We start from the raw sequence: 27,640 nt of genomic DNA on the forward strand, positions 1-27,640 counted from the left end.
CTAAAGATGTATATCCACTAGCCCGTTAGAAAATGGCATACCAAAATTGTGTCCTGAAACCCTATTTTGAAATGGAAAAGAGTCATAGGAACCATATGAAGATCATTCCCTAGCACCAATAGGATCCAAAGCACTTTCAAAGGTGAGAAATGGGAATGCATTACTAGTCACCATTTGTTGGTTTTGTGCCTCTCTTTCAACTTTTTTCTTTATGCTTTCCATTGCCTCCTTCAGTTGTTGCAGATGAATAAACCAAGTTCTTTAATTGGTGATTCCCACCAATGACTGTTATCTCTCTTCCTTGCTTGTAGCGTTTCTCCGCGATTTTTTTCCATTTGGAGAATCCCCTCAATGTTCGTGAGCTCCATATTGAGATCACGGACAATAGCATTTCGATGAGCCACAATGAGCTAGTTATGGCCATTATTTAGTTGAAAGTTCCTTGTGAGAAACCTATCCACTACTGAATCCACACAAGGGTGGCCAAATAAGTAAACTTTCTTTCCTGGGGAAGTGTAACGATCCGACTTGTCATTTTAAGAATTTACACCCGTTCAGCGACATAAGGTCCCAAACAACTTCGTAATATTTATTATGACTTGCGTGTGCGGTCGCATTTGGTTTTCGGAAGATTCAGAATTAAATTGAAGGAACAATTCTAATTTTATAAGCTAAAATGAAAAGAGTTGACCGGAGAGTTAACTTTTGAGCAAACGGCTTCGGAATAGAATTTTGATGATGTCAATAGTTTCGTATGGTGATTTCGGACTTAGGCGTTTGTCCGAATTTGGATTGGAAGTCCATAGACAATTTGGCGAAAAGTTGGAAAATAAAGTTCTTGAAATATTCATGAATTCGACCGTGAGTAGATTGATTGATAACGAGGTTGGATTTCGATTCCAGAAATTGGAACAACTCTATTACGTCATTTATGACCTATGTGAAAAATTTGAAGTCATTCCGGATTAATTTGATATATTTCGGCGCAAAATATAGAAGTTGGAAGATTTGAAAACACAACAAAATTCGTATTGTATTTTGGGACATGTTGGTATATTTGGTTAAGGTCCCGAGGGCCTCGAGTGGATTTCGGGTGGTTAATAGATCGATATGGACTTGAAGCTAGCTGCTGAAAATTTCTGAACTGTTGGTGCATCGCTTCTGCGATGTTCTGGTCGTAGAAGCGAGGAAATCGTCACAGAAGCGACCTGGACAGAGCTGGAGGGAGGTCAAAAATGTGGACAGTGTTGCGTACCTGCTCAATCACAGGTGCGATATCTTGAAGACGCAGAAGCGGACTGAAGCAGAAGCTGGGCATGATTCTCGCAGAAGCGACATTGCAGATGCGATGCTTCTGCCCGCAGGTGCTAAAATTATACTACCAGTGAGGATCGCAAATGCAAATTTTGGCCCGCAAAAGTGAGGCCGCAAATGCGTCCTTTCTGTCCGCAAAAGCGAACTGGATAAAAACATTTAAGGACCAAAAATGGTTATTTCGCCATTTTCGATTGGATTTTTGGAGTTCGGTTTTGGGGCAATGTTTGAGGAATTCTTCAGGACTTTAACTTGGGTAAGTGTCTTATATCCAAAAATGATTATATTTCATAAATCCATGATTATATTCATCATTTATTTTGGACTTAAATGGAAGAAATTATGATTTTTGCAAAGCTTTTCAGGAACAAAAAATTAATATTTGGAGGTTGAGATGTTATCGAAATTTGATAAAATTGGTATGGTTGAACTCGTATCGGAATGACTGTTCGGATTTCGTTAAAATGTTGTCGGGTTCCAAGAGGCAAGCCCCGCATTGACTTTGGTTGACTTTTTAGAATAAAATTTTAAATCGACGTTATATTATCCGGAAACTGTTCCGATGAATTTAGTGAAGTTATACAATTAATTTTGTAATGACCTGGCCAGTCATTTTGAGAATTTGCACTTCGCTCGGTAGTTTACGGGCGTGAGTAACTCCGTATGATGTATTATGACTTATGTGAATTGCCGGTTTTGGTTTTCAGGTTATTCGGGACTGATTTGGAAGAATGATTCTCAACTAGGGAGCTTTAAATTTGCAGGAGTTGACCAAGTTTGACTTTTTAGCATTTGACCTCAGATTGGAATTTTGATGGTTCTAGTAGGTCCGTTGGGTGATTTTGGAGTTAGGAGCACGTCCGGATTGTGATTTTGAGGTCCGTAGTGGACCTCCAAATGTTGAGTGAACTTTTTTATATCGGATTCAGATTGTGATTCCAGGAATTGGAATAGCTTCGCTATGTTATTTGGGATGTGTGCACAAAATTTGAAGTCATTCCGGATTGATTTGCTATGTTTCGGCACGTGTTATTGAATTTCAAAGTTCAAAGTCCATAGATTTTGATTGGAGGTGCGATTCATCATTTCGATGTTGTTATGCATGATTTATGGTCTCGAGTAGGTCCGTGTTATATTATTGAACTTGTTGGTATATTCTGACGGGGTCCCTAGTGGCCCGGATGAGTTTTGGATGAGGTTCGGATCATTTTCACTTCATGTGCAAAGCTGAAGGCTGCTGGTTCTGGTATGATCGCACCTGCGGTTGGTTTGTTCAGGTGTGATGGCCGCAGAAGCGACAAAGGCGTCGCAGATGGCAGAATAGTGTTGGGCGAGCGCAGGTGCAGAGTTGGAGGGTGTCAGCAGAGGTCGCATATGCGATGGGATTTCCGCACCTTCGTGTTAGCTCGTCACTACTTTCAACCTAAGGGTAGGTTTGTTACTTATTGAGTACATGGGGTCGGTTGTACTCATACTACACTTCTGCACCTTGCGTGTGTATATCAACTGCGGATGTTACTGTGTTCGATGTGAGATGGATTAAAGATGTACCTGCATCGCGGTTGAAGCTGCCTCTTGTTCGTGGTAGCTTTAGATCTATAAAACTCTATTTATGTACTTGTTCCACTTCAGCTTTGTAAACTCTATTCTTAGAAGCTCGTGATTTGTACTATCAGTTCTTGGGGATTGTATTAGATTTAGATAATTTCTTTACTTATTTGCTTTATTGATTGTTATTGGAATTGGTTAGTGGTTAACCGGCTTACCTAGCGGGTTGGGTTAGGTGCCATCACGACTAGTTGGATTTTTGGTCGTGACAAGGCGGTATTAGAGCTCTAGGTTCATAGGCTCTACAAGTCAAGAGCAAGTGTCTAGTAGAGCCTTGCGGATCGGTATGATGACGTACATACCTATCTTCGAGAGGCTACAGGACATTTAGGATATATTTCCCATCTTTCTTTCCTTATCGTGCGGCATTGATTCAGCTTGAAGCATAACTCTTTGAATTCCATCCATGCATTCGTATGCGCATGTGAGCGCTCGGTATCGGCTGTGAGCCGACGACTTATGATTCCATGGTTGAGGTACGAGATGTGATTTTGGCATGCTGATGATAGGCCAGTTTGGAGGACATGAGGCCGAGTGTTGACGGTGGCTTGAGCACGGAGATTTTGATTGTGTGAGCACGTGCTTTTGGACTTATACGTTTGGTAGTGTTCCTATGAGTGGAATTTGTGGCTCGATGAGCAGTAGAATGATTATATGGTGAGTATGATGTGACTGCAAGATATGTTCAGATTGTTCGAATGTGACGAGAAGAGTTTACGTGAGATGTAGCAAGGACTATGGGGTGTTTGATTTTTGTCTTGATTTGGCGTATGGTCTCGAGTTATGGGTGTGTTGAGGGATCTCTCATGTTGTTTAGTTGTGGAGTGAAGTAGATTCTCATGTCTTGTTGACGAGTTCAGAATCAAGAAGCTTAAGTGATTGCATAGAGGTTGTGACTGTGGAAGTGTATAGATAGATGCCATTTTGAGTAGAGCAGGTGGGTGATAAGTAGGGATTTTGAATGCTTATTTGCACTCTTTTACTTGCGTTTTAACTCAAAATTGCTTAAAGGTATTCCCGAAATCTAACGAAATATGCTTGCCTGCATGAGTGTTAGAATATGAGCTAAAAAATAAAAATCAATTCAAGAAGGAGCAATATTGGAGAAGGACAAAAACAAGGCTAAAAGAGAACTGCGTGGACCGCACAATATTAAGTACGGCCGCAGATAATGAAGAAAACCTGTGACAAGAAATGACATCTAAAGTGCGTACCGCTCAATTCTGGTGCGGTTGCAGAAGACAAAGATCAGAGAAATGGGATTTCAAGTTCAAGAAGAAATGCGGACCGCACCATTTTTATGCGGTTGCATAAGCGCCAGAGCCTAAGATCAAGGAGGGCGGACAGTACGATAATTGTGCTACCGCATAAGCTAGAGTGAGTCCGCACTCACAAATGTGTGGTCCGCAGTAGTTAAAGGAGTGCGGCCGCAATCCAGAATTGTGCGGCCGCAAAATTGGAACCTGTCAAGCCAAGTCTCATTGTGCGGACCGCACACATAATTATGCGGCCGCACAACCTCTGCAGGGGAATTTTTGTCAGATATTTTCAGATTAGTATAAATAGAACTTTTTGTCATTTTTAGGGTAAGTTTTATTTTGGGAGAGCACCTGAGCCGTTTTTCTTTACTGTTTTGAGTAATATTGTACCAGATTAGCTTCTAAACATTAGATTTTCTTTCCCTAATCAATTATTATGCATTCTATCTTAATTTCTTCTTGTATTTCTTAATTTTGCATGAGTAGCTAATTTTCTAGCTAGGGTTGTGGCCCAACCCTAGTGTGGGTACTTAATGGGTATTTGATTTAGGACTTGTATGTGATTGAGTTAGTGATATTTAGCCTAGTTCTTGCTTGAATTCAAGAATTAACGGTTGCAAACATTGATTCATGCCTAATTGACTTAGTCTCTACTTGAGAAAGAGAGACTAAGTCTAGAAAAACTTGGCTAACAAGAAATTGGGGTGAACTAAAAAAATTGATAGCCCCAATTAAAGGGTTGAATCTGGAGATAGTAAGACCCGACTTGAGCATTTATCACTTGTTTTGTGCAATACCCATTTGGACTTGAGAAAGCCAAATTGGGCAAAACCACTCAAACTGCCGAGAGATATAGAGTGGGTAATTGCGTGTGATTGCTATATTACAACCCCAACCAATCAAGATTGTCCTAGAGTTTTCAACCCATTAGGTAACCACCTAGGTGGAAGTCACGACCCTAGATCCTCTATCATTTGAAAAACAACCAAAAACAAAAATATTGTCTCCTAGTTTTATCATTTCAATCAATAGTTCAAAGTAGAAGTAGAAACAACAAACAACAATGTGAAGTGTAATCTAAGGCATATTGTGCAATTACACTAAATATATACCTAATCCCAATTCTAACTCCCTGAGGATTCGACCCCGACTTGAGTTGGGTTTTATTATTGCTTCGACCGCCTCACTACCTATATTTGTTGTGTGAATTTGGGGACATCAATATTTTGCGCCGTTGCCGGGGAGTTACACGGATTTAGCTATATATCTAGGTTTTTGTGTGATTTGTATCCTTTTCCTTTTGAGTCACTTATTTTGTTTTTGAATTGCTTATAGGTACGAGAATGGCTCTCAACAACGAGCCCATTGGTAATTTGCCATTGGGGGAGAAAGTGGACGATGATCAAGTAGATGAAGTTCTTCCCAAACCTCAAGCAAAGAGGCGAGCCCGACCACCTCAAGATAATATTCCTGTCCCTCCCCCACCTCCACCAAGAGCGGCAGTGCACCGGGTGTTTCCGAACGAGGGTTATGCAAGTGCTATAGTCCCGCCCCGCATTATGGGGGGCAACTTCCAAATCACCAACGTGATGCTTACACTACTTGAGCAACGGGGATTCTTCACCGGGGCTCCAAATCAAAATGCTTACAAGCATCTCAAGGGGTTCATCGATGCTTGTTGGGGGAACAAGCAAACCAATATTACTGAGGACGCACTGAGGTTGATGCTATTTCTCTTTTCTTTACGGGGAAAAGCATTGGAGTGGCTAGAGAGATTGCCCAATCATTCCATCCATACATGGGATGAGTTGGCCGAAATATTCATTGCCAAATTCTTCTCTCCGGGGAACATGGCTACATGACAGGATGAAATTCTAGCGTTCAAGCAAGAGCCCAATGAGCCAATGCACGAGATTTGATGAAGATATCGTACCATGGTTAAAGAGTGCCCGAATAATGATTTTACCGAGGCCATGATCCAACAAACCTTTTACAGGGGGATCAACCCAACAAATCAATGTGTGGTAAATCAACTCGTCGGAGGGAACTTCATGAACACACCTTATGCCGAAGCTTGTGAAATTATGGATGAGATGGCGGATACCTCATTGGCATGGCAACGTAGGGCTAATGTTCTGCAAGGTGACCCCAAATGTCATTCACCTACACAAGGACCTACATGATCTTGGGCAAGCTATCACAGTGTTAACAACCAAAATGAACCAATTGGCAAAAGCCCAGCTGCAACAAGTTCAAGGGCCGATATAAGTGAATGTGATGGAAGGCGTAAATATGATGATGAACAAGAGACGGCAAAAAGGTCAACAAGGGCAAAGCCGTCGGGAACAATTCATGCAAGATGATAGTGAGTATTACCAAGGTGATTCATATAATGAGCAAGAAGAATAAGTGCAATACGTCACCAATTATCAAGGTAAAAGAAACAATGTTCTAAATCAACAACAATGGAGATCACAAGGAAATTGGAACAACCAAGGCCACCAAGGCAATTGGAGTGGTGGAAACAACAATCAAGGCAATTGGGAAAATAACAATAATCAAGGCAATTGGGGTGGCAACAATCAAAGTAATTCGGGAGGTAATCAAGGAGGGTGGAATAACAACAACAACCGGGGGTCGGATTTTCAAAGGCCCATGATGTTCCAACAACCGAGAAATCCACCTCCCTATCTTTCTCAAGGGCCAAGCTCTTCTAATAATAAGATGGGACGGATTAAAAATATGTTCAAAGAAATGATGGAGAAAAATGCTGACTCCGATGCTCAATTAGCCTCCCACAACACTTCAATCCGCAATTTGGAGGTCCAACTTGGCCAAATCTCACAAGCATTAAACACTCATCCTAAGGGGGCACTACCAAGTGTTACGGTGGTGAACCCAAAGGGTGGGAATAATACAGGACATGCTATGGCCGTGACTACGAGAAGTGGAAAAGGTGGAGATGAAACCACCTCAAATCAAAGAAGAATTGTGGATGGTGATGTTGTGGTTCAAGAAGATGAAATTCCAAGCAATGTGGTTCAAGCTAATGACGAAGTGAGAATTGATATTGATGAAAATGTGGAGGAGACGCAAGAAGAAGTGAACCCATCTAGGGAGCATGTGACTGACATACCGGAACCGATAGTGCCGAAGGCTAAGGTGCCAATGCGAAGGCCTCCTCCTACATACCCTCAAAGGCTTGCAAAGCAAAATAGTCAGAACCAATTCAAAAAGTATATTGACATGATGAAGAGTTTGTCTATCAATGTACCATTGGTTGAGGCATTGGAACAAATGTCGGCTTATGCAAAGTTCATGAAGGACTTGGTCACCAAGAAGAGGTCAATGAATTGTGAAACAATCAAGATGACACATCAAGTGAGTGCTATTGCATACTCAATGGCTCCGAAATTGGAAGATCCGGGTGCGTTCACAATCCCCTGCACTATTAGGAGCGCCAACTTTGCCAAAGCTTTATGTGATTTGGGGGCAAGTATCAACTTGATGCCCTACTCCGTGTTCAAAACATTGGGAATTGGGCAACAAAGGCCCACATCTATGAGGTTGCAAATGCCGGATCAGACTAAGAAGAGGCCATTAGAAATTATTGATGATGTGTTAGTCCGAGTTGATAAGTTCATCCTTCTAGCAGACTTTGTGTTCCTTGATTCTGAGGTTAACTACAAGGGTCCTATTATCTTGGGTAGACCTTTCCTTGATACGTGGAAGGCTCTTGTTGATATGGAAGCTGGTGAGCTCACTTTTCGGGTGGGTGACGAAAAGGTGGTTTTCCATGAGTGCAAATCGATGAGGAAACCAAATAGCTACGAAGTATGTTCATTCGTGGATTCAGTCACCGAAGTTATTGTTGATGATGCTAGTGATGTGATGAATGTTGAGGATATCTTGGAAGTTGTGTTGCTCAATCATGATGATGATGAGATGGAAGACTTTGTGGTATGTGTCAGTGCTTTGCAAGGAAAGGGGTCATATACTTATGAACCCCGAAAATTGTCCTTAGATCTTGAGAACCGGAAGTCTACTCCAACAATGCCCTCAGTCAAGGAGCGTCCCACTTTGGAGTTAAAGCCTTTGCCTTCACATCTCAGGTATGAGTTTATTGGCCCTTTTTCCACTTAACCTGTTTATTCTTTCCTATCGTTTGACTAATGTACAAGTAGATTCTTCTTTGGCAGTGCTCCAAAAGAGGAAGAAAGCTATAGGTTAGACATTTGCGGATATTCGGGGTATAATCCCCGCCTTTTGCATGCACAAGATTATTTTGGAGGAGGAAGCCAAACCTTCCATGGAGCAGCAAAGAAGATTGAATGAAGCAATGCAAGAGGTAGTGAAGAAGGAGATCATAAAGTGGTTGGACGCCGAGGTTGTTTACCCCATTTACGATAGCTCATGGACTTCTCTGGTGCAATGTGTCCCAAAGAAAGAGGCATTTTATTTATGAGATACCTCTTTTATTACTTGTACTATGCTGTTATGTTGAGTTGTGGAATATTGGTGTTGGACCCGACCTTCATGTTACTTCATCACTATTTTCAACCTAAGGGTAGGTTTGGTACTTATTGAGTACATGGGGTCGCTTGTACTCATACTACACTTCTGCATCTTGCGTGCAGATATTGACTGTTGATGTTACTGTGTTTGATGGGAGCTGGATTGAAGATGTACCTACATCCCGGTTGTAGATGCCTCTTGTTCGTGGTAGCTTTAGATCTATAAAACTCTATTTATGTACTTTTCAAACAGACTATGTATTTGTTCCATTTCAGATTTGTAAACTCTATTCTTAAAAGCTCATGATTTGTACTACCAGTTCTTAGGGATTGTATTAGATTCAGATAATTTCTTTACTTATTTTCTTTATTGATTGTTATTGGAATTGGTTAGTGATTAACTGGCTTACCTAGCGGGTTGGGTTAGGTGCCATCATGACTAGTTGGATTTTGGGTCGTGACAAGGTGGTATCATAGCTCTAGGTTCATAGGTTCTATAAGTCATGAGCAAGTGTCTACTAGAGTCTTGCGGATCGGTATGATGATGTCCATACCTATCTTCGAGAGGCTACATGACATTTAGGACAAACTTCCTATCTTTCTTTCCTTATTGTGCGGCATTGATTCAGCTTCAAGCGTAACTCTTTGAATTCCTTCCACACATTCATACGCGCATGTGAGCGCTCGGTATCTGCTATGTGCCGACGGCTTGTGATTCCATATTGAGGTACGAGATGTGATTTTGGCATGTTGATGATGGGCCAGTCTGGAGGACTTGAGGCCAGGTTTTGACGGTGGCTTGACCTCAGAGATTTTGATTATGTGGGCACGTGCTTTTGGACTTATACGTCCGGTAGTGTTCCTATAAGTGGAATTTGTGGCTTGATGAGCGATAGAATCATTATGTGGTGAGTATGATATGACTGCGAGATGCATTTAGATTGTTCGAATGTGACGAGAAGAGTTTACTTGAGATGTAGCAAGGACTATGGGGTGTTTGATTTCTGTCTTGATTTGGCGTATGGTCTCGAGTTATGGGTGTGTTGAGGGATCTCTCATGTTGTTTAGTTATGGAGTGAAGTAGATTCTCATGTCTTGTTGTCTATTTCAGAATCAAGAAGATTAAGTGATTGTATAGTAGTCGTGATTGTGGAAGGGTATAGATAGAAGTCAGTTTGAGGCAGAGCAGGCGGGTGATAAGTAGGGATTTTGACTCCTTATTTGCACTCTTTTACTTGCATTATATCTCAAAATTTCTTAAAGGTATTCCCGAAACCTAATGAAATATGCTTGCTTGAAGGATTGTTAGAATATGAGTTAAAGAAATGAAAATCAACTCAAGAAGGAGTAATATTGGAGAAGGACAAAAATAAGGCTTAAAGGGCACTTTGCGGACCGCAAAATATTGAGTACGACTGTAGATGATGAAGAAAACCTATGACAAGAAATGACATGTAAAGTACAGAACGCACAATTCTGGTGCGACCGCAGAAGACAGAGATCAGAGAGTGCGGCCATACTCACAAATGTGAGAATTGATATTGATGAAAATATGGAGGAGATGCAAGAAGAAGTGAACCCATCTAGGGAGCACGTGACTGACATACCGGAACTGGTAGTGCCAAAGGCTAAGGCACCAATGCCATGGCCTCCTCCTACATATCCTCAAAGGCTTGCAAAGCAAAATAGTGAGAACCAATTTAAAAAGTATATTGACATGATGAAGATTTTATCTATCAATGTACCATTGGTTGAGGCACTAGAACAAATGTCGGGTTATGCAAAATTCATGAAGGACTTGGTCACCAAGAAGAGGTCGATGAATTGTGAAACTATCAAGATGACACATCAAGTGAGTGCTATTGGGCACTCAATGGCCCATAAATTGGAAGATCTAGGTGCATTCACAATCCCTTGCACTATTAGGAGCGCCGAATTTGCCAAAGCTTTATGTGATTTGGGGGCAAGTATCAACTTGATGCCCTACTTTGTGTTCAAAACTTTCGAAATTGGGTAACCAAGACCCACATCTATGAGGTTGCAAATGGTGGATCAGATTATGAAGAGGCCATTGGGAATTATTGATGATGTGTTAGTCCGAGTTGATAAGTTCATCCTTCCAGCGGACATTGTGATCCTTGATTGTGAGGTTGACTACAAAGTACCTATTATCTTGGGTAGACCTTTCCTTGCTACGGGGAAGGCTCTTGTTGATGTGGAAGCCGGTGAGCTCACTTTCCGGGCGGGTGACGAAATGGTGGTTTTCCATGTGTGCAAATCGATGAGGCAACCAAATGGCAACGAAGTATGTTCGTTCATGGATTTAGTGACCGAAGTAATTGTTGATAATGCTAGTGCTGTGATGAATGTTGAGGATACCTTGGAAGCTGTGTTGCTCAATCATGATGAAGATGAGAAGGAAGGCTTTGTGTAATGTGTCAATGCTTTTCAAGGATTGGGTTCATATATTTATGAACCCCAAAAATTGTCCTTAGATCTTGAGAACCGGAAGACTCCTCCAACAAAGCCCTCAATCGAGGAGCCTCCCACTTTGGAGTTAAATCCTTTGCCTTCACATCTCAGGTATGCGTTTCTTGGCCCTTGTTCCACTTTATCTGTTACTCTTTCCTCTTGCTTGACTAACGTTCATGTAGATTCTACTTTAGCGGTGCTCCAAAAGAGGAAGAAAGCTATAGGTTGGATATTGGCGGATATTCGAGGTATAATCCCCGCCTTTTGCATGCACAAGATTATTTTGGAGGAGGATGCCAAACATTCTGTGGAGCGTCAAAGAAGATTGAATGAAGAAATGCAAGAGGTAGTGAAGAAGGAGATCATAAAGTGGTTGGATGTCGTGGTTGTTTACTCCATTTTTGATAGCTCATGGACTTTTCCGGTGCAATGTGTCCCGAAGAAAGGTGGCATGATTGTGATAACTAATGACAAGAATGAATTGATCCCCACAAGAACTGTCACCAGCTCAACAAATTCACTCAGAAAGATCATCTTTCGCTTCCATCTCTTGATCAAATGTTAGATAGGTTGGCCGGACGTGCTTTTTATTGCTTCCTGGATGGATACGCCGTCTATAATCAGATTTTTATTGCTCTCGAGGACCAAGAGAAGACCACTTTCACTTGTCCATATGGTACCTTTGCATTCTTGAGGATGCCATTTGGGTTATGTAATGCACCGACGACTTTTCAACGATGTATGGTGGCTATTTTCACCGATATGGTGGAAGATAATCTTGAGGTCTTCATGAACGATTTCTCTGTCATTGGGAATTCTTTTTATTAATGCTTGAACAAGTTGGACAACGTATTGGAAAGATGTGAGGACACTAACTTGGTTTTGAATTGGGAGAAATGTCACATCATGGTCGAGAAAAGCATTATCCTCGGTCACAAGATTTCAAAGCATGGTATTGAGGTTGATAAGGACAAAGTTGAAGTGATCTCCAAACTCCCCCTACATTCGTGAAGGGAGTGAGGAGCTTTTTTGGTCATGCGGGGTTCTATCGCCGATTTATCAAGGATTTTTCTAAGGTGGTGAACCCTTTGTGTAAAACTTTTGGAGAAGGGTGTCAAGTTCCATTTCAATGAATATTGCATGAAGGCATTCGAGTTGATTAAGTTCAGGTTGACTACTTCTCCTATTATTACCGCACCGCATTGGAGCTTGCCTTTTGAGCTCATGTGTGACGCAAGTGATGTGGCGGTTGGAGCGGTGTTTGGGAAATGTATCAACACATTTTTCCATCCGGTCTATTATGCAAACAAGACCATGAATGATGCCGAAGTCAACTACACAGTGACTGAAAAAGAGCTACTTGCTATTGTCTTTGCTATGGAGAAGTTTCACCCGTACTTGATGGGTACAAAGGTGATTGTTCACACCGACCATGCGGCGCTTCGGTATTTGATGAGCAAGAAGGATTCTAAGGCAAGGTTGATGCGGTGGGTGCTTCTATTCCAAGAGTTTGATCTACGAATTCAAGACCACAAGGGTAGTGAGAATCAAGTGGTGGACCACTTGTCCCGATTGCAGGAGGAGGGGAGGCCACATGATGGCCTTGAGATAAATGATTAATTTCACGACGAGCAACTCCTAGACATTTCTATGATCGGGTTGCCATGGTTTGCCGACTTTTCCAATTATCTTGTGAGTGGCATTATAACGAATGAGTTCTCTTCAAACCAAATGAAGAAACTCAAACGGGATTGCCTTGACTATTATTGGGTTGAGCTGTATCTTTCCGGATATGTACCGATGGTGTGATCCGACGATGTGTGCCGGAGGAATAACAAATGGGTATTTTTGAGGCTTGCCACTGTTCACCGTATGGTGATCACCATGGTGGAGCAAGAACGAGGGCAAATGTTTTGAATTGTAGATTCTATTGGCCTACTCTGTACAAGGATTCTAGTGAGCTTGTCAAGCGGTGTGATGAATGGCAAAACTCCTCTCACCACCATTTTGGAGATAGATATTTTCGATGTGTGGGGTATTGATTTTATGGGTCCGTTTGTTAGCTCATGTGGGAACACCTACAATCTAGTTGCGATGGATTATGTATCTAAATGGGTTGAGTTCATTGCTTTGCCTAACAATGAAGCAATGAGTGTGGTGGCATTCTTGAAAAAGAACATCTTTACGAGGTTTGGTACCCCGAGATCCATTATTAGTGATGGGGGTTCACATTTTTGCAACAAGGCTTTTGATACCTTACTCACAAAGTATGGTGTCACTCAGAAAGCATCAACCCCCTACCATCCTCAAGCAAGCGGATAAGTTGAAGTCTCCAACTAGTAGATAAAGAGTATTTTGTCAAAGATAGTCAATGCCAACCAGACGGATTGGTCAAGAAAACCTAATGGTCAAGAAAACCTGAACTTTAACTGATTCTTATTGTTATAATTGCAAACAATTGTTAGATCACGTGGTAGAGGAGATTCATCAAAAGGGAGGGCAGAACCCTCCCGAGGCCGAGGACGAAGCAAGAGTAACCTACCACTAGCCATCCAGAGAGTGATAAGCAAGAAAGCTATGGCCAACAGAGTCCCTGAATCATCAGACACCAGTGAGTATCTCCCGTCTAGGGAAGTTTACACTTGGTTGATGAATCATCTTCCGCTGCTAGTTCTTATAAAGGTTCGGAAGAGGGTAGCCATGATTTTTAGCCCTCTTCCTCAAATGCCCTGGCTGCACCAATCAATGTTGATGATGATGATGACATCCCTCAGATGACGGTAGAGGGGAAGACACTCAAGTGGGTGGTTTTGAGAGGACAAAGAAGAAGGAGATATGGGAGGATAGATTTGTGAGCTTGGCAGCCTTCAATATGTTCTGGGAATTGTGGCCCCAGAGATCGCTCACACTTGAGCGACAGTTCTTACTAAAGGATTTAGATATTCATAATCCAAATGTCCTTAGACAGTTCAACGAGCGCAAAGGGTGGAAGTGGCTCAACCAAAGTGTCTTAAATGAAAATGAACACTTGGTCAAAGAATTGTACGCAAACGTGGCTCACATCAAGAAGGGCACCAAGATAACCAAAGTGCGATATCTGAAAATCAAGTTCGATGCCTGCTACTTAAACAAGTATGTGAGGTTTGAAGAAGTGAAAGTTGTTCAGTATCTTGAGAAGCTAGCTATGGGTGATGCAGCTCACTCGTGGCTGGCTGAGATTTTGGCTGCTAGAGGACAACCACCCTCGTGGCTCACAGCAGGGGTTCCCATAGTCCGGGACACCCTAAACTTTGAAGCTAAAGGGTGGTAGACTTTCATGTGTAGCCGTATTGACCCGTGCTTGAATGAGAACAACCTCCCACTTCCCCGATCAGTCCCGATGGCTTCGATTATGCCTGGGTACCCGATCAATGTGGGTGCTATAATGTCAACCAACATCATTTTGGTTGTCCATAAGGATGAGAGATCCTAGCCTTACCCGAACTTCCTCACAGAGTACTTCAATGATCAAAAGGTGGAGCCGAGACAGTATGATACTAAGTTAAAGGCCAAGAAGCCTTTCTCATGGTACTGCCTATAGGGTTCTAACAACCCAAAGTTCAAGGGTAAGGCAACTACCTCCGCTGGCCAGTCTGAGGAGCCAACAGTAGTAGGTAATAATTCAGGTGCTGAGCCTTCCACAGATGCTATGCCTTCCACGGCAGACAGACCTTACACCAGGACAACAGACATGCCACCACCTTCTTCTTCCAGACCATCGGCTCCATTATAAGTGCCAGCTTCATCTACTTATCCACTAACTGCATTGCAAGTGTCCCAGACATTGGCGAGTCTCTACAACTGGATGCAGGCAGCTACTTCAAAGTTGTCTGACATATCCAGTATTGTTACAGCATAGTCTTCTGCCAAGGATGCATCACAGGTACCTCTATTAGTGGAGGAAACATTGAAGAAGATTCTGGACAACCAAAAGACCATTATGGAGACTCGGGTGGCACATGGGGATGTCATTGAGGAGTTGGGCAAGTAGGTCAAGAAAATGCGGAAGTCTCAAGCTTCGAAGAAGTCGGTGGATAAGTTGACAACAACAGTTACCAAGGTTGCATCTACCGGAGATCTAACACCGGATTTACTCCTGGAGACACCACCAGCAGTTCCAAAAGCACATGCAGCACCAGCTGTACCCGAGGCGGCAAAGGCAGCAACCGGCTAGTCTGAGGAGCCGGTTGTGACTACCCCACACCGCTGAGGAGATGATACAGATGCTTAGCAACCCTATTGTCCCTCATCCAGGTGCTGATGAGATAAAGCTAGAGGAGACTGAGGGTGCTGAGGATGCCATGCAGATTGAGACCACATAGGGAGTTCTCTTAACTCTCTACCCCTTCTTGTTCTTATTTTTGATAAGCATTGGGGACAATGCTCCTTTTTATTCGGGGGTTGGTCTATTTTGATTGATTTGACATTGACATTTGGTCTGTAACAACTCCTATACTATTTTTCTTTTATCTTTATTTTCTCTTTGGTTATGTATATACTCTTCCCCTTTCCTTGATGTTTATATTCATTTTCCCCTCGATTTGTATATTCATTTGCCTTACTTTCCGTAGTTTAGCTTCTTTAGTTTGTCTTTCTTAGTAGTATAACTTCTTATTTATTTCAGTAACTTCTTTTTGATTTGTTAGCTTCTTTTTTACGTTTGAGTGAACAATAAACCTTTGATTTTCTTAATGCCATGGTTCTTTCCAAAGGTGGATTTTGTGTGAACCGGGTGGCTCTTCCCAACGATATGTGGCGTGACAACCTTCTTAAGGGATTGAGTCCATTTTCTTTTATGTTTAGGCAAGAAGTAGTAGTAATGAATAAAAGGGTCTCTAACATACTTCACTTGGTACCAACACATTCACCCACGACCTTATGGTTAAAAATAAGTTGTTGGCAGAAATTAGCTCTAGTTGTGACGTTTTGACTCTTGTTTTGACTTAAGCAGTCATCGAGTGATTTAGTCGAGCCATTTGTGATTCGCAATCTCAACTAGGGTTATTGTGGGCCCTCAACTCCATTCTCTTTAGCAATCTAGCAGCGTGAGAGGTGAGGTATTAAATTGCAAGTCCAAGTACCCATGCTAATAGTCTAGAACTTGCCCCGAATGTTTTTCTAGGCGAAATTCTAAGTGTAGCTTGGCTTGAGAAATGATTGTAGGCTCTCCCATGTCCAATTTGAAATTTGAAATCTTCCATAGCCTACCAATGTGATATCCATAGTCAACCCATTTGAGCCTAAGCCATTTTTCTTTCAATAACCACGTTACAAGCTTTTATTCGTTTGGTAATGACCCTCTCTTGGCACCCGATCTTTCCTTAGTATTCTTGAGAAACAATTGGAAAAAACATAAGTTTAGGGGGGGAGACGAGGAGTTTGAAATTGATATAAAGGTACACAAAAGAGAAAGAAATGAAGAAAAGGGAAGACAAAGAAAAGAAAGAAAGAACAAAAAACAAATGCCAAAAAGAAAGTGAATAAAGTAAAAAGTTGAAGGGATTCAAAGAAAAGTAAGGATGAAAGGCATGGAGTAAATAGAAAAGGAGATAAATGAATGTCATGATCAAGAAAGAGTGACGTTACGTCTCTCTAGTTCCCTCGAGGAAAAAGAAATTGACTCATAGAGTCGACAAAGCATGAGCCAAAAAAGAGAAAATGGAGTGCTTAAGGAAAGATGACCCATTCTAGTCCATCAAGTCCTACCATGATCCAAAAAGCCTTCATTTCATCCCAAAAAGCCCACGTTATTTCAAGTTGAGTGAGCTTGCATTAGTGGTGATTTACATGAGGGGAAAGCGTATGGTACTTAAAGCCGTAGTTGTGACATTCTTTTGAGAGAGTTGAACGAACATTTCACTATCCATGAATTGAGTGTTGCATTCTAAATTGAGATTTGCTAATGGAGAGTAAAGGAGGAGTTTGGGATCCACAATGACCTACATGAAAGAACGAGCTTCCTTGATGAATAAAGTCAACGCTTGATGCTCTAGTGTCACATTAGAACTATGGTACTCAAAAAGTCAAATCATTGCATTGTTGATAATTTATTCGCGTTGTGGGTAATTGTTGGTCCCAATTGATGTGTGATTGATTCACCTTAGGCCAGCTGAAATAGCCCTTTTTCTAGTGGCGGTGGGAATTACCTTAATTGCTTGAGGACAAGCAAAAGCTTAAGTTTGGGGGAGTTGATAAGTAGGAATTTTGACTGCTTATTTGCACTCTTTTACTTGCGTTTTAGCTCAAAATTGCTTAAAGGTATTCCCGAAATATAACGAAATATGCTTGCTTGCAGGAGTGTTAGAATATGAGCTAAGGAATTAAAAATCAACTCAAGAAGGAGTAATATTGGAGAAGGACAAAAACAAGGCTAAAAGGGCACTGTGCGAACTGCACAATATTGAGTGCCGCCACAGATAATGAAGAAAACCTCTGACAAGAAGTGACATGTAAAGTGCGGACTGCACAATTCTGGTGCGGCCATAGAAGATAAAGATCATAGAGATGGGATTTCAAATTCAAGAAAATATGCGGACTACACCATTTTTATGCGGCCGCATAATCAAGAGCATGGCCGCACTCATTTTTATGTGATCCGCAGATGTTTCACACAGCCAGAGCCTAAGATCAAGGAGTGTGGACCACACTATAATTGTGCAGCCGCAGAAGCAAGAGTGCGGCCGCACTCACAAATGTGCGGTCTGCAGTAGTTGAAGGAGTGCGGCCGCAATCCCGAATTGTGCGGCCGCAGAACTGAAACCTGTCAAGCCAAGTCTCGCTGTACAGACCGCACACATAATTATGCGGCCGCACAATCTCCACAGGGGCATTTTTGTCATATATTTTCATGTTAGTATAAATAGAGCTTTTTCTCATTTTAGGGTAAGTTTTGTTTTGGGAGAGCACCTGAGCCATTTTTCTTTATTGTTTTGAGTAATATTGTACTAGATTAGCTTCTAAATATTAGATTTTCTTTCCCTAATTAATTATTATGCATTCTATCTTAATTTCTTCTTGTATTTCTTCATTTTCTTCTTGTATTTCTTCATTTTTCGTGAGTAGCTAAATTTCTAGCTAGGGTTGTCGCCCAACCCTAGTGTGGGTACTTAATGGGTATTTGATTTAGGACTTGTTTGTGATTGGGTTAGTGATATGTAGCCTAGTTCTTGCTTGAATTTAAGCATTAATGGTTGCAAACATTGATTCATTCCTAATTGACTTAGTCTCTACTTGAGAAAGAGAAACTGAGTCTAGGAAAACTTGGCTAACAAGAAATTGGGTGAACCCAAGAAATTGATAGACCTAATTAAAGGGTTGAATCTAGAGATAGTAAGACCCGACTTGAGTATTTATCACTTGTTTTGTGCAATACCCATTTGGACTTGAGAAAGCGAAATTGGGCAAAACCACTCAAACTACCGAGAGGTATAGAGTGGGTAATTGCGTGTGATTACTATATTACAACCCCGATCAATCAGGCTTGTCTTAGAGTTTTCAACCCATTAGGTAACCACCTAGGTGGAAGGCACGATCCTAGATCTTTTATCATTTGAAAAACAACAGAAACCAAAAATATTGTCTCCTAGTTTTATAATTGCAATCAATAGTTTAAAGTAGAAGTAGAAATAACAAACAAGAATGTGGAAGTGTAATCTAAGGCATATTGTACAATTACACTAAATATATACTTAGTCCCAATCCTAACTCTCTGAGGATTCGACCCCGACTTGCGTTGGGTTTTATTATTACTTCGACCGCCTCACTACCGATATTTGTGGTGTGAGTTTGGGCGACATCGGCGGGTTATCTCCTGCGAGGTGTCCTGAGGTTGTATGGTCCTTATGATGTTTTGTAGAGAGTTCTTTTTACCAGTGAATGCTATATGTTGAAATTTGAGTTTTGATCGCTTGTGGGAGTTAGCTTGACTATTACAATGGTGAATGCGAGTTTTGCAGACGATTTGAGGTATTATATAGTTTGTGTTACATGGGCTTGTGAAGGATTTAGTTGCATTTCAGTGTGGGATTCTGGCAGTAATAGAGTATGGGTATCATGATTTTATTAACTGTTTTGTTCTATGGCTTTGAGCCAAGTGGGGGAGTCTGCTATCGACGAGTTATTTGCATAGTTATATGTCATATTGGTTTCTGTTCGGGGTATACCGGTGAATCAGTTATGACTTGCAGAGGTCGAGATCGAGGATGACTCGAGTAAAGGAATTTTTGGATACAGGTTGTATTATGCTCTATGGGTATATGGGATTCATAAAATAATTAAGTGGTTATTCGCGAAGGATGTAGGGTACATAGAGTAGGAATTTGCTCGATTGCTTAGGAGTGTGGACTACTCCCTTGGGTGTTGGTATACTAATGGGGCATAGGTCGTTCGGTCCGTTTGGTCGGTTCAATTTAGATTTTAGTAGAGTGGATGACTCTCGAGAATGGTTCTAATGGATTCAAGAATTATATGTAGAAATTGAGAATTTCAGATTGGTATATGGCTAGGATCTGATATTGCATGGGATGGTGTCGAGACTTGTGGCTTTTTTATATCATTGTGGATTATGCATTTTAGTATCAAGAAGGTGAAGAAAACAGTTTTAGGTTCACATAAGGTCTCTTTAGAGTGGGTATCTCGGTTGTGGTGCTTTGGGGTGCTTAAGAGGGAAGTCCGCGGCTTATGGGCCTTAAGGCGTGGTGGTTTTATACTAGGGCCTATTGTGTGGTAAATTTTGGTTAAGGATCGTGGTGCTCCAGCAAGGAGAAGTATCAATTTGAAGGCAATTTGGAAGGGACTTGGAGAAATAGGACAGCGTGGTACTAGTTGGGTATGATCGGTTCTTTGGGTACTTATGACGTGGCTAGTCTCTACAGGTGTTTCGTGGCAATGCTCTTGGGTCTTGGTAAACTGCGTGGCTGGGTTGAGTTAGAGAGATTCGGTTCAGATAGCTTGGTTATGTGCAAATTGGTTTCGAAGAGTTCTCAATTGTTTTTACCAAGGTTCGAGGGGTATATTTCCTGCTGGCGTGAGGAGCATGTGGTGTATAGTGAATTTCTCCTGGATGAAATCAAATGAAAGGTCCTTGGCTAATTGAGTATGTAGTTGCTTGTGACTCGGAGCGGACTATGAAGTTCTCGTAATTTTCATATGATGGCATGGTATATGTGGTGTGTTGTGTGGGATTGAGATTTACTTGACCGGGATCATAGTTCTGTTTGGAAGCATGGACGGTTTCAGATGACTATATGGCACGGAATAATTTTAGAAGTATTCCTCGTGGGATGATCGTGTATGAGAGATGTGTTAGACATTCAGGCGGTGGAGATGGAATACGATATGGTGATTCATGTGTTTTATGGATTTGGAGGCTGGGAGTTCTCAGGAGAAGATTGTTTCATGGTTGTGGACTGTGAAGTTGTGGCCGAAGCTAGCCAGATGATAGTATGTGTTATGATTCAGTCATTGTGGACTTTCGGAGGGTTATTTATCTATCTGTGGGTGACTAGAGCTGATTTGGGAGTCCATTTGTAGGTCAAATAAGGATGTGTATTCTACACCGAGCCGGATTGGTTGGCTCCATACTGCTACTGTTGAGGGATGTGCCATTCGATTGTTGTTAAGATTATCCGTGTTCTGAAATGATCTGTGAGTTACTCTTCTATGCTATGAGGAGTTGTGATTCGTTGGTTGTATGCACACACGGTGCAGTTCTATTGGGGCCTTATGGCGGAATTTGCGCGAGATGGGTATTTGGGTGATGCATGATTGATTGCGCATTGGTTATGTTCTTTCGGGTTTGTGTGGCATTGTTTCATTTGTTTCTCCATGGTTATGGTAGTGCACTTTGAGTACTTGATGTCGGATTGCGCGTGGTTATTGATTTTGAGCGCGGTGACTGAGGTATTTCATATGGATCAGTGTTTGGATAGGGTAATGCATTGCAGCAGAGTTATGTTGAGATATGATCCCTTGTGTTACATTTGTGTGTTATGGTTCTACGGTGTGTGATAGGCTCTTAGCATTGCGTTGGGGTGGTAACCGTTGAGCTTGCGGGACGGTTCTCTTGTCTGGGTCATTTTTCTATGATTGAGTACATTTGGAATGTTGCTTATTAGTGCACGGCTTGCACGAGTTGTGGCTTTAGATAGTATTGGTGTGGCATGTCAGTAAAGTACCTAGTATTTGATAAGATGAAGTTGCCAGACCTAGAATGGATACTATAGGAATTGATTACAGCACGGTTGGAAAGATAATATCGAAAGTCGGCTTAGAAATTTGGTATAGTTCTTGTCAGAGGAGACAGAGTACCATGACTTGTTGATATGATGAATGGATATGAGTTCTGCATGTTTCTTCCATCATTGGCAGTGTAAGAGGGTTTTTTTTGAATAGAGTCTTGTTTGATATGGGGTTTATTACCGGCATTCGGTTGTTTTAAGCAGCTATTGTGATTAGAAATCATTGCCTCGAGCATTTGAGTTATGTGGTATTTGAGTTTTGAGTATATGAGTTACGGTTAAGGCTTTTGGTACAGCTTGTTAAGACTTATACAATATGTAGGTTGCAAGATTCATATCTTATAAGAAATTGTAGATGTTGGAAATTGGATTCGAAGGCTTGTGGGCTAGGTTAAATTGAGAAATTTATATTATGTTGTGTTGTCGGGCATGTATATTATAGGGTGACCCGGGTATGTGCATGGTAAGGTTACACGACAGTTTGATGGCTTTGAGAACAACTCTGGACACGTTCAAGGACGGACGTATGTTTCATTGGGGAAGGATGTAACGACCTGACCGGTCATTTTGAGCATTTGCACTTCGCTCGGTAGTTTACAGGCATGAGTAGCTCCGTATCATATATTATGACTTACGTGAATCGTCGGTTTTAATTTTTAGGTTATTCGGTAGTGATTTGAAAGAATGATTCTCAACTAGGGAGCTTTAAATTTGAAAGAGTTGACCAAGTTTGACTTTTAGCATTTGACCTCGGATTGGAATTTTAATGGTTCTGGTAGGTTCGTTGGGTGATTTTGGACTTAGGAGCGCGTCCAAATTGTGATTTGGAGGTCCGTAGTGGAATTTGGCTTAAAATGGCGAAAGTTGAAATTTTGGAAAGTTTGACCGGGAGTGGACTTTTTGATATCATATTCGGATTGTGATTCCGGGAATTGGAATATCTTCGTTATGTTGTTTGGGACTTGTGCGCAAAATTTGAAGTCATTCCGGATTGATTTGCTATGTTTCGGCACGAGTTATTGAATTTGAAAGTTCAAAGTCCATAGATTTTGATTAGATGTGCGATTCGTCATTTCGATGTTGATATGCGTGATTTGAGGCCTCGAGTAGGTCCGTGTTATGTTATTGGACTTGTTGGTATATTCGGATGGGGTCCCGAGTGGCCCGGATGAGTTTTGGACAAGGTTCAGATCATTTTCACTTCATGTGCAAAGCTGAAGGCTGCTGGTTCTGGTATAATCGCACTTGCGGTTTGTTTACACAGGTGCGATGGCCGCAGAAGCGACAAAGTCATCGCAGATGCGAGAATAGTGATGGGCGAGGAAGACCGCAAAAGTGGAGATTTGGGCGCATATGCGATGCTGCAGGTACGGCAGCTCGAGCGCATGTGCGGAGTTGGAGAGTGTCAGCAGAGGTCGCAGGTGCGATGGGATTTCCGCACCTACGATGGTACAGATGCGGGCAGGGAGTCACAGAAGAAGAAATGGTGAGGAAGCTGGGCAGCGCAACTACGAAGTGTTTATGCAAAAGCGGTGGTCGCAGGTGCGACGAAATCTCTGCAAATGCGGATGTGCTGGGCAGAATGTTATATACAAGGGTTCGCAATTTTGTCTTCATTTTTACATTTTCAAGCTCGGATTGAGTCACATTTTGGAGTAATATTTACCATATGAATTGGGGTAAGTGTTCTCTACTCGGTTTTGGTTATATTCCATGAATCTATCTTCGATTTTAGCTTCTGGTTGATGAATTTTAAAGAGGAAATTGGGGGTTTTGGCCTAAAGTTTCATAATATGAATTTTTGAGTTTTGAACATCGATTTGGAGTCGGAATTCAGTGAAACTAGTATGGTTGGACTCATAATTGAATGGGTTGTCGGATTTTGTGAGTTTTATAGGGTTTTGAGGCGCGGGCCCGGGTGTGAGTTTTGGCCGGTTTTGGGTTTTGATTGAGGAATCAATCTTTATCATTTGGAATTGTTTCCTTGGGCTGTATTTGATGTATTTGAGTTGCTTTTGGCTAGTGTTGAGCCGTTCGGAGTTCGCTACACGCGTGATGGCATCCTTGGAGCATCGCTTGGCTTACTCGGTATTTGGTATTTGCTTGTTCGAGGTAAGTAACTCTTCTAATCTTAGTGTTGAGGGTATGAAACCCCGTAATACGTGTTATGTGATTGGTATTGAGGTGACGCACATGCTAGGTGACAGGCGTGTGGGCGTGCAGCATGTGAATTGGGACTCTATTGTTTCTATGGCACTGTATAGTTGTCCTATTTTGTTGATATCCGTGTTTTCACCACGTGATAAAGTAATTGAGTTGTCAATCAAGCTAGATATCATGTTTAGGCATTATGCCGATACTGTTTGGACCCAAAGTGGTCGTTTCTTATTGTCATCTCACTGATTTCATTGATATTTCGTACTCAATCATATTCATGTATTCATATCATATCTCAGTCTCAGTTGTTATTTATTGATACATCATATCATTGTTGTCGGGCTAGTTTCATGACATTGTGAGCCTGTGAGTGAGACTGGAGAGATTGATGACTGAGTGAGGCCGAGAGCCTGATTATGAGTGACAGTTAAATTGATATCATGAGATATCCGTGCAGTATGTGAGTTGTCCGTGCGGATACAGATATTTAAACTATAGCATGTGAGTTGTCCGTGCGGATCCAGATATTGATATTATGGCACGTGAGTTGTCCGTACAGCACATGAGTTATCCATGCGGATTATAGCGCCTCGGTTGTAGGAGCCCCTCCGGAGTCTGCACACCCCCAGTGAGCGCAGTCGACTATATATACGTGGATCGGGCTGCACGCCATAACGGGTATTGTACAACATTGAGTGATTGAGTGTGCGAAGTATTGAGCATACTGAGAGAGGATGCGAGACAGTGAGATTGAGTACTCTGAGAGTGTGAGTACATGATTCATCTCTGAGATACATGGCATTGCCATGCACACATGACATACATGCATATAGATGCATTTTCTTTTCTCATGCTGTACAGTATCACATCATTCATGACTTTTTACACACATTGATATATGGGCATAGAGAGGTATTTCATACTTGCTATCTGGAAAGAAAATGAAATATTTTATTTATTGTGGTAAGGATATTTGGAAAAATTACAGTTTTCAAACTTACTCGTATTTTTGGCATTTCCGGTAAAAGATTTGGGTTTCACTAAGATACTTGAAAAGCGTGACTATTTTTTGAAACTGTGAACAAACTGAGAATTTTATTTCTGAGATACCTCTTTTATTACCTGTACTATGCTGTTATGTTGAGTTGTGGTTTATTAGTATTGGACCCGACCTTCGTGTTAGCTCGTCACTACTTTCAACCTAAGTGTGGGTTTATTACTTATTGAGTACATGGGGTCGGTTGTACTCATACTACACTTCTGCACCTTGCGTGCAGATATGGACTGCGGATGTTGCTGTGTTCGATGGGAGCTGGATTGAAGATGTACCTGCGTCCCGGTTGTAGCTTCCTCTTGTTCCTGGTAGCTTTAGATCTATAAAACTCTGTTTATGTACTTTTCAAACAGACTATGTATTTGTTCCATTTCAGCTGTGTAAACTCTATTCTTAGAAGCTCATGATTTGTACTACCAGTTCTTGGAATTGTATTAGATTCATATCATTTCTTTACTTATTTGCTTTATTGATTGTTATTGGAATTGGTTAGTGGTTAACTGGCTTACCTAGCGAGTTGGGTTATGTGCCATCACGACTAGTTGGATTTTGGGTCATGACAAATATGAATAGATTTGAGTTGTTCGGAGGATTAATTCAAGAAAGACGACTATTTTGGAATATCGGCATAACTTCAAAAAGGTAAGTATCTTGCCTAACCTTGAGTGGGTGGAAATTACCCCTTAGGTATTGAGTCTTTTGTGTAAATAGTGTGATATAAAGCCGTGTACTCAAGGTGACGAGTACGTACTTGATTTATATGTGAAAATTATATCGGTTGAAATTCGCAAACGCCCTTATGTATTAAATTGGATAATTGTTGGAACTTAGTAAATTCTTGAATTGTCATGCCCCATTTCTTGTTTGTCGAATTTGTATTTTATATGATAATTTGGTGTTATTGTCACTTGGGCTTTTATGTGAATTCCATGTGTTGTGAATTTGATAATTTTCTTGGAATTAAATTCAATATGGAATCCTTATCTGCAAATGATTATTAAATAAGTTTAAAACAAGGCATTAATTTATATTTATTAAAAATTTAGATTAATAAAGGTGTTGTCCTAAGCTGAGTTACTTTTCCATCTCTGTTGTTGTTTTGAGGTTTTATATACGTTGTATGGAGCCTTGGGCTATTTTTTGAGAAATTTATTGATTTTCTATATCATTGGACTTGGTTGTGGGCATTGGGCAAATTGTAATATGAATTGATTGTGTTGTGTTGTCATGATAATAGTTCGTGTAAATTGTTGTGTGATTTGGGTTATTATTATGAGGATATAAGGGTGGCATTCAACTGTTGATATTATGTGGGTATAAGGGTGGCATTTCACTGTGGTTATGTATGTTGGGATATTGTCTGAGTGGAGTGATAAGGGTGGTTATTATACGGAGTGATAAGCGTGGCTATTGATATTTTCAGGGCGAAGGGATAAGGGCGGCTATTATAGGAGTGATACGGGTGGCTATTGTCGAGGGTGATATGTGATGGTGTGGGATTATTGTGTTGATAATTTTTATGTGATGATGTGGGGTTATTGTGTTGGTAATTTTTATGTGATGTTGTGATTTTCCTTGTGTTTATTCTTATATCTTGTGCAACTTGTCTTGTTATTTCGGTAAACTTGAGAATAGATTAATCTATGTCGAAATCGTGAGCCTGTGGCTATTGCCGGGTAGATTATGTTATATGGGTCGGGTTGCACGCTGCAACAGATATAAAATGTGAGCACGAGGTGCCGGGGAAGATATGAAGATTTTTATTATTGGCACGTGAGTTGTCCATACGGTTTTAATAGAAATATGAGCACGAGGTGCCGTGAAAATATGAAAATGGGCTGGGACCCGTGTTACGGAAATATGAAAATGGGCTGGGATCCGTGTTATGAAAATATAAAAGTGGGATGAGACCCGTGTTTATGATTATGAAATGCGGTGTCACAGAGTGACTTTTATTTAAAAGAAATATCTTCGGAAGATGTTTATTCGAAAGAATTATATGTGAAAGATTTATATTTGAAGGACTTGTTTAATTGGTTGTACTTGTGTTCCTTATTCGTTTGAGTAATAATTATGGTGTTCTTGTTGCCTTACTGTTTATATCACTGGTTGATTTTTGTTGCTATCACTGCTAGTTGTTTTTCAGTATTATTTTATACTGCTATATTGCACAGGTTATTTGACTAGTGAGTGTCTTGACTGTACCTCATCACTACTCCACCGAGGTTAGTCTTGATACTTACTGGGTACCGACTGTGGTGTACTCATACTACACTTCTGCATATTTTTGTGCAGAGCAAGGTATTCGAGATATCGGATTCGGACAAAGATTAGAGTGTGATCGCAAGGATTCAAGGTAGTATTGTTTTGTCGTCGCAGTCCCTTGGAGTCTTTGCATTTTTATTGTAGTGTCCACTCTTATTCGAACAATATTGTATATTTGATCCTGGGGATCACTGCACGTACTCAGTTAGAGTTTGTGACTCACTATTACCAGTCTTCGGAGGTTATTTATATTTGTTTTCGCTTTTGGTTTCGACACTTGTATTAATTTGTATGTTCTAAAAAATGGCTTAAATTGTTATTATAATCACCTTACCTAGTTTTAGAGATTAAGTGCCATCACAATGCCTGTGGTTTGGGTCGTGACAGAAAAATACCACAAGGGCGACTTCAGCACCACATAGTGTACAAAGTTTACTAGCCTTCTTGAAGAGACCAGCACGACGCTTAGAGAAAGTCACTTGCAAATTACTCTCGTTCTGCATCTTCACCATATCAACCTTTTGGCGACCCTTACTCCTTTTTGCCATGGCTAATTAAACAATCGAGATTTGAGAAACAAAGAAATTGGTGATTTTGTGTCTCAACACCAAGAGCTTTATGTAAGAAACTGTTATTTTTCATTCTCATTGTAATTGTTTTAGGTAAATGAATTCAAATAACTTGGGAGTCTAGAAACATATGTTGTTTCTTTTTTTGAAG

The 27,640-nt window shown here is 41.0% G+C and overlaps 1 pseudogene; it reads right to left on the reverse strand.

Annotated features, from left to right (window-relative positions):
• On the reverse strand, positions 1-27,468 carry LOC142173601 (agamous-like MADS-box protein AGL62; annotated as a pseudogene).
• Between the last annotated feature and the right edge of the window lie 172 nt (positions 27,469-27,640).

Source organism: Nicotiana tabacum, chromosome 19 (genome assembly GCF_000715075.1).
Source record: "Nicotiana tabacum cultivar K326 chromosome 19, ASM71507v2, whole genome shotgun sequence".
Lineage (NCBI taxonomy): Eukaryota > Viridiplantae > Streptophyta > Magnoliopsida > Solanales > Solanaceae > Nicotiana > Nicotiana tabacum.